Here is an 8,532-nt window from a genome sequence, read left to right as displayed (position 1 = left end):
TCACTTTCACTTTTCACTTTCATGCATTAGAGAAGGAAATGGCAACCCACTCCAGTGTTCTTGCCTGGAGAATCCCAGGGACGGGGGAACCTGGTGGGCTGCCATCTATGGGGTCACACAGAGTCGAACATGACTGAAGCAACTTAGCAGCAGCAGCAGCATAATTGAAATTTAGTATTGAATTTTTGGCGGAATGTGGTAAAGAGTTGAGTTTAGTTTCAGAGTAGGCCCAGGGTGAGGACAGAAGCCACCACAGAATTTGAGGCATATCTGGGTTACTTAGACTTTCAGGCAGTGACTCATCTCTTAATTGAAAATGTTGTTATGACTATTAGGTTATCTTCTATTAACACTTTCCCTCCAACTTAGAATATTGAAGCAAAGAAGGACTACTTTCTTAGGTGAGAAAGTGTTCTCTTTCATGTATACTTTATGAATCTATCTGCATGTCAGTAATAAAAATTTAAACACTGTTAAACTCCAAGTGGAGAAATAAGAGCCATTTTGCAAATGGGTGTTTTGGACCATCCGGTTAACAGGGAAACTTCAGGTGTAAAGAGAGATGAATTAATAAACACTTTCACTGAATTTAAAATATTATCTTAAAAAGTAAAAATGACTTTAATTTTACTTGTTATAAATCTATAAATGCTTGTTGTAAACAAAGAAATACAGATAAGCAAAAGAAATAATGCATGATGCACACTGCTATATTTAAAATAGATAACCAACAAGGCCTACGAATAGCACAGGGAACTCAGCTCAGCGTTATGTGGCAGCCTGGATGGGAGGGAAGTTTGGGGGAGAATGGACCCATGTATGTGTGTGGCTGAGTGCCTTTGCTGCTGACCTGAGACGATCCCAACATTGGTAATCAGCTATGCTGATGCTGCTGCTGCTAAGTCGCTTTGGTCGTGTCCGACTCTGTGCGGCCCCATAGACGGCAGCCCACCAGGCTCCTCTGTCCCAGGGATTCTCCAGGCAAGAACACTGGAGTGGGTTGCCATTTCCTTCTCCCAGCTATACTCCAATACAAAATAAATACTGTAAAAGAGATAATACACGCAATTTTACCAAGCAGAGCAAACGGCTGCTAATATCTGGTTGCATATCCTTCTAGTGGTGCTTGTATTAGGCTCTACTCTGTGTATTTATTATTATTTGTCTCCTATTCTATGTGAGCTGAGTTCTCTACATACAATGTTTTATTACATTTCTTTCTATACTATGAAATAAATGTGATTTTACACAAGTGGAAACATTTGACTCTTCTAAGGGATAGAAAGCAACCCCTTTGGAAGTTTTCCAAAGAGCAGTCTAGTTATTTATGGCCTATGGCACATTAAATAGGTAAGCTTACTTGTCACTTGTGCTATAGTGCTCACCATAACCCTTGCTCTCCAGAAATTGGCCCAAGTCAAAGAATTCCACTAGGAGATTTCAGGAATACAAAGAAATTCAGACAAAACCAAGCCTCTTAATTCACTGAGAATTCAGGAGTAGTCAACATACAAAGCGTTTTCTCTTTGTGAATTGGGACTGTAGTATATACTAATATCATCATACTTGATTAATTTTCAAATATGAAAGTGTTAGAATTTCCAAAGGAGGAGCTTAGCCATCCTAAATACTCAAGCCGGTGTGTTTGAACCTTGTGTATATTTTGAGATATTTGTTAAAACAGTTTGCCATAATTAATGCAATAGTTATGGCTGAGATAGTTACAGTCGAGAAATGAATATAGAGACAACATGATGATGAATATAGAGACAACATGAAGATGGGAAAAATTTCATGCTACAAAGGTGTAAAACACTTTTTAGCTTTAGCAAGCAATGCATTCTTTTACCATGTTTAAATTTCATAACAGACAGTCTGTACATTGGGGAAACATGAAAACTTTTTTCCAAATGAAATTGTTAAAGCAAACTCATTGAAATATGAGTCACCTGCCAGACTTCCAAGAAACTAACACTCCTGGGTTTCTGTACACGTGGTGATTCACTCTTCCAGGATGTTCAAGCAGACGTCCTAGGAGGTGGGTGGCAAAGAAGAGAAGCTAAGAGCAAGAATAAGAATTAAAGAGTAGAGTGTGTCTTATTTTACACATGTGGGTTTCTCCTCTAAATGTATATTCTTGGTATTTTCACCCATTTCTTGAATCTTTTGCTTTTTTTTGCTTCTTCTCTATGATCTGTGGTTATTCACTTTGAGATGGAGGTTATCAAAAAGTAACAGGATCACCGAGGGGCTGAATCTTTTTATGTAGTTAATTTTTTTCAAGTGCCTGGAAGTTTGCCTTTAAGAAGCAATATTTAAAACCACTTAACCATATCTGAAGGGCTCCCCTGGGGGCTCAGACAGTTAAGAATCTGCCTGCAATGCAGGAGACCTGAATTTGATCCCTGGGTCAAGAAGATCCCCTGGAGAAAAAGGGAATGGCTACTCACTCCAGAATTATGGCCTGGAGAATTCCATGGACAGAGGAGCCTGGTGGGCTACAATCCATGGTGTGGCAAAGAGAATTGGACATGACTGAGCAACTAACACACACAACCATACTTGAAGTGTTTCTTTATAAAATGTACATGGGACATGCAATTCTATGGATAGGGAAGCCTGGCATGCTGCAGTCCATGGGGTTGCAAAGAGTCGGACATGACTGACTGAACAAAAACAAAATTGGGTGTAAAGATCTGGAACTCAAGAAGAGAATTCTGGGTTCCTGATTTGTGAGTCATCAGCCCATTGTTGTCAGTTTTATCCGTGGAAATGATCACACATTAGAGTGATAAAGGGGTCAGAATGTTTAAGAGGAAGAGGAGCAGCGAGGAAGACATACAATAGAATGTGGAGAATCGAAGAAGAGGGAAGTTTAGAGAGAAAAGATGTGGCTTCTCCTTTTAGGCAATAAGAAGGACAAGCTAATCTTTGATGAGGGCAGAGCTCACGTTGCATTGAAGACAAAACCTCGGGGAGGTCAGGCGCTGTCTTTCCTTCCCTCCCTGCTCCGCGGCTCCTTCACATTTGGAACCTGCAGGGGCCGGGCGAACACCACCCTCTGGAGAAGACAAGGTTCCGTGGCCAACCCGTCCCTGACGCCCCGCCCCAGGCGCCCCGCCAGCCCACACCACTACCATGGCTGAGGACGCGGACATGCGCAATGAGCTGGAGGAGATGCAGCGGAGAGCTGACCAGCTGGCCGATGAGTCTCTGGAAAGCACCCGTCGTATGCTACAACTGGTTGAAGAGAACAACTCGATCGTGTCGAAGAAGGCATGAACCATATCAACCAAGACATGAAGGAGGCTGAGAAAAATTTAAAAGATTTAGGGAAATGCTGTGGCCTTTTTATATGTCCTTGTAACAAGCTTAAATCAAGTGATGCTTACAAAAAAGCCTGGGGCAATAATCAGGATGGAGTTGTGGCCAGCCAGCCTGCTCGCGTGGTTGACGAACGGGAGCAGATGGCCATCAGCGGTGGCTTCATCCGCAGGGTAACAAATGATGCCCGAGAAAATGAAATGGATGAAAACCTGGAGCAGGTGAGCGGCATCATTGGAAACCTCCGTCACATGGCCCTGGATATGGGCAATGAGATTGATACACAGAACCGTCAGATCGACAGGATCATGGAGAAGGCTGATTCCAACAAAACCAGAATTGATGAGGCCAACCAACGTGCAACAAAGATGCTGGGGAGTGGTTAAATGGCCCATCTGTGTCTTCTTCCAAATGCTGTTGGGCAAGAGTAGCACCTTCATGCTTTTCTCATGGTATAACCTAGTAGGTCTGCACACAGGCACACACCACCCTGCCCCCATTGTGAATGTCTTGTGTCGTCCATCGGCCCAACGATACTGTGTGTCTTCTGTTTTTCCTGGGTCTCTTTCTTTCCGAAGGCTGTATATAGTGGTCATTTGGTGGCTCTAACACTTTATGTAAGATGTCTTGGGTTTCATTTTACCTTTTCTCTTTTCAGTGGTGTTTGCCGAATGACAACAATTTAGGAATGCTCAATGTGCTGTTGATTCTTTCAATCCACAGTATTGTTCTTGTAAAACTGTGACATTCCACAGAGCTGCTGCCGCGGTCCTTTCTTCAGGCATCAAGCTCTGAAACTCAAAACCCGCTGTCTTTGCTCCTCATGGCTGGTGTCTGTCTTTATGATTTCATGATTAGACAACGTGGAATCACATAACAGGCATTGCACTCAAAGTGATGTGATTTATGCACTTATGCATGAGAACTAAATAGATTTTTAGATTCCTACTTAAACAAAATCTTTCCATGACAGTAGCATACTGATGAGAAAACACACACACAACAACAGAAAACAGCAACAAAGCATGCTCAATATTGAGGCACTGTCGAGATTAAGTTATACCAGCAAAACTGCAGTGGTGTCACTTTCTTTCTGTCAATATTTAAACTTATCAACCATAATCATCCTTTTTAAAAAAAAATAATTTTAAAAAAAGATGGGTTTGACATACTCACCATTTAATCATTTCCAGCAAAACACACGTTTGACTGAAATTATGTCCAATGGATGTAATATAGAGTTTGTTTACTGCTTTTGAAGACTGTGTTTTGGAGAAAGCAACCTTGCTGTGAAACAGTGTGGAGATGTAAATTTTATAAGACTGACTCTTATTAATCACTATTTCCCCTGTGGTTTGTTATCAGTACAATTCTCTGTTGCTTAATCTAGAGCTATGCACACCAAATTGCTGAGATATTTAGTAGCTGATAAAGAAACCTTGAAAAAAATAATGTAAATGAATGAAATATAGATTAAACTATGAGATAAATATCATTACGGCATGTAATATTAAATTCCTTCTGTCTCCTCTGTCAGTTTGTGATGTGATTGACATTTTGTAGCTAGTTTAAAATTATTAAAACTTATAGACCCCAGAAAAAAAAAAAAAAAAAAAGAAGGACAAGCTAACTAGACATCATCCCTAAGTAACACCTAGATATGTCGAATAAGTTACAACAAACAAGCTTTGCTTTAGTCTGTTTTTTTTCTTTTTGGCCATGCCGTGAAGCTTGTGGGTTCTTAGTTCCTTGACCAGTGATTGATCCTTGGCTCTCAGCAGTGAAAGCGTGGAATCTTAGCCACTGGACTACCAGGAAATTCCCTAAACATACTTTAAATATGTAGCCAAACTTGCAAAAATTAAGAGATGTATCCCTAGGGCCCAAACATAAGTGCCAATTCAACACCTGAGTGGTGAGGGTGTGAGCTGGCCCTGCAGCAGCCCTGGGGGAGTTTGCCCATCTTGGGGTGAGGGGCTTAGCTTTCCTGAAGGAGCAGGAGATGAGATCTTGTAATTAAAATTTTTTAAAATGACATAGATATTCATAAAAGGGCAAGTATAAACAAATAGTAACATGTGTGTACAATGCAACAGTATACTACTAAGATGCAGTTACAGTGAGTTATGACTACATGGATCAGCATAGAAAAATCTCAAAAGCAATGTTGAAAGAACAAAGAAAGCTTCAGAATAATACTCCAGAATTCCATTTAAAGGAAATTTTAAGAATGCAAAAGATTAAAGGGCATTGATATATGTATAAGTAATAAAAGCAGTAATCCGCATTTAATGTAGTCCTTGTTAGTGGTTACTTCTAGTGAGGGAGAGAGAGAAAGGGTCAAGAAGAGATATGTGAGAGCTTCCACGGTATTTTTAGTGTTGTATTTCTTTAATAAAGTGAAAAAAATAAGGTAAAGTTGTTAAGACTTGTCAAAGCTAAGTGGTTAGGGTATGGGGCCTGGGGTATGCTTGAAAAATCTTAATATAATGTGTTAGTGAATACGAGAAAAAATTGAGATATCATCTGTAAGCTGGAGAAGCCAGAGGGAATGGAAAAGATCTCAGGGTGCAGGGGTGAGCGTGCATGCACACGGGCACCTATGTAAATGTGTGTGTTTCTGCTGAGAGACAGAGGGTGTTTTGCTAAGTCATGTAGAAGGCATCAAGTGGGTTCGCTTACATAGGTGAATATACGTGTAAATGAATGAAAAGTGGCCTTAGCTTTCGCTGTCAGCTACAGAGAGAAGCCAGAAGATGTGTGATGCGGTGAAATTTAAGAAACAGATCTGAGTATCAGAGACCAAATAGATGGATAGATAGACACATAGGGAGGCAGGTTTTGAGTTTCAAAGGTGAGTTCACCAGACGGTTGAATTCAAAATACATTAAGTATTATGGTATGTGCCTGTGTTTGTGTGTGTCTAAATGTTTATCTGTCTATATAACAATCTGTAACTTTTAACGCAGCAGCACACTCCCTTACATCTTCCTTAGATTCAGTGTCTGCTGCCAGTGTCTGGGGGCACATGGCTAGGACGGAGGAGGAAAGTAGAAGCCATGCACTATGCCCTGTCTTTGCTGTTTATCTAGCTGAGTACCCACAAAAAGCCACTTAGCCTTTCTAGGCCTCAGCACCTTCCTAAGCGGTTGTCTTGGGACTGTGAAGTGTGAAAAGTGTTAGTCGCTTAGTCACATCTGACTCTGCGACTCCATGGACTAGCTCACCAGGCTCCTCTGTCCATGGGATTCTCCAGGCAAGGATACTAGAGTATTTCCTCCTCTGGGGATTCTTCCCAACCCAGGGATCAAACCCATGTCTCCTGAGTCTCTTGCACCGGCAGGTGGATTCTTTACCACTGAGCCACCTGGGAAGTCTATTCAACTATATGGAGGACGGTAAAATAAGAGAAATTTTAATTTTTATTTTATATGAAATGACCTATTGCTAAGTTAAAAGCAAGTTACAAAACCATGTGCAGAATTTGACTCATTTTTCTTAAAAAGTTAATTTATATATGTCTATATTGAATAGAAAACACTTAGAAGAATCAGCACAAATTTATTAATGATAATTATCTCTGGATAGTGGTATTTTGAGTGACTTTACTTATTTTCTTTTTGTTGACCTATATATCTAAATTTTCTTCAATGATCATGAATAGAATGCAAAGGGCAAAAAGGGATAAAAAATACTTCAAAGTGGCATTTTATCACTTTGATTCACTTATATCATCAAATTCTTTGGGGGGAAAATTTTCCATGCATTCCATGAGGGCTATAGGGGAAGGAAAGCTTTATTCTATCATCCTAGGGTCTGTGGACTGAAACTGATAAAAGACAGGAGAAAAGCAGAAAATTTTTATCTAATATTTTCATGTGTTCATGAGTGTCTTCAAAAGGAAAATGACAGGGATCTCCCTGGCAGTCCAGCAGTTAAGATTCTGCACTTCTCCCTCAGGGGAGCAGGTTTAATCCCTGATCAGGAAAGTAAGAGGTCTCATGCTTTGGGGTGTGGCCAAAAAAATAAATAAATAATGATAAGTTGTGGGAATGCGATAAGACAAAGGGATTTGGGGGAGGGCATCAAATTGTGAGACTGCTAGAAAATACGAAAGTGAAAGTGTTATTCACACAGTTGTGCCAGACTCTTTGTGACCCTATGAGCCCACTAGGTTCTTCTGTCCATGGGATTCTCCAGGCAATAATACTGGAGTAAACTTGCCATTTCCTTCTCCAGGGGATCTTCCCGACCCAGGGGTCATACCCGGGTCTCCTGCACTGCAGGCAGATTCTTTGCTGTCTCAGCCACCAAGGAAGCCTGTGATAGAAAATATATGGGGGAGCTAATGGAAGCCAAAGGTTAATTCAGTAGGTTTGGCTGTATACCAGTCTCTGATGATGAGCGTGTTCTCTTCCTGGGGCAGGGTGGGCAACTGCATCATGGGAAATTCTATAACATGCTTTTAGACAGAAAGAGAAGATCAGAGGGCCTCATCTGTACCTGCTCCTTCTCAAGTACTTTCAACTCAAAATCATCAGTATGTCAAAGAGGCATATCTTGAGGTGGCATATTCTGAACCCCTTCAAGGCCGTCATTGGCCTTGGGAAGGCCATGTTTTTCCCCTGATGCAACTGTTGAGGGCCACATGACTATGGGTTATGTGAAGGCTGATGGGGAAAACATGAGAGCCAAGAAGTGGAACAATGGACACGTACTTCTCCCCACCTCCCTCTCCTTCCTCCCCACAGTATTCTCAATGGGAAAGATGATCTCTATTGCACAAGGTCAAAAGTGCCTTACCATCCAAGGTCTCAGGGGGGAAAAAGGAGAGAACAATCTTTATCTCAACCTGTAATCAATGGTGAGCTCTCCAAGCCACAATGCCTCCCTTTTGCTAAGCTAATTATCTTGGTTGAAAGAGTATCTTTGAGCTACTCCCAGTGGACAGGTCTCACTGATGAGGAGCGGATTTGGAAACTTTTGGCTAACAACTCCCAGGGGGGCTGCAAACAGGTCTCCTAAGGCTGTTCACAGGCTTTTTCTGGCAGATTCCCAAAGCCTAGAAACCTAAAAAAATAAAAATGAGCAGAAGAGGACTTGATTCTTTTTCTCAGGGCTCAGGCAGCCAGCCTGGAACTCTTCTCCCAAGACAAGGCTGGGGGTGAACCCACTGGAATAACTGATCATACATATGATGTCCTCTGG

General features: G+C 41.3%; 1 pseudogene; it reads left to right on the top strand.

Moving 5' to 3' along the window:
• The first annotated feature begins 2,933 nt into the window (after window positions 1–2,933).
• On the top strand, window positions 2,934–4,860 carry LOC110130460 (synaptosomal-associated protein 25 pseudogene; annotated as a pseudogene).
• Window positions 4,861–8,532: the final 3,672 nt, after the last annotated feature.

The sequence above is a fragment of the Odocoileus virginianus genome, chromosome 34 (genome assembly GCF_023699985.2).
Source record: "Odocoileus virginianus isolate 20LAN1187 ecotype Illinois chromosome 34, Ovbor_1.2, whole genome shotgun sequence".
Lineage (NCBI taxonomy): Eukaryota > Metazoa > Chordata > Mammalia > Artiodactyla > Cervidae > Odocoileus > Odocoileus virginianus.
This window is presented reverse-complemented; position numbering and strand designations above follow the sequence as displayed.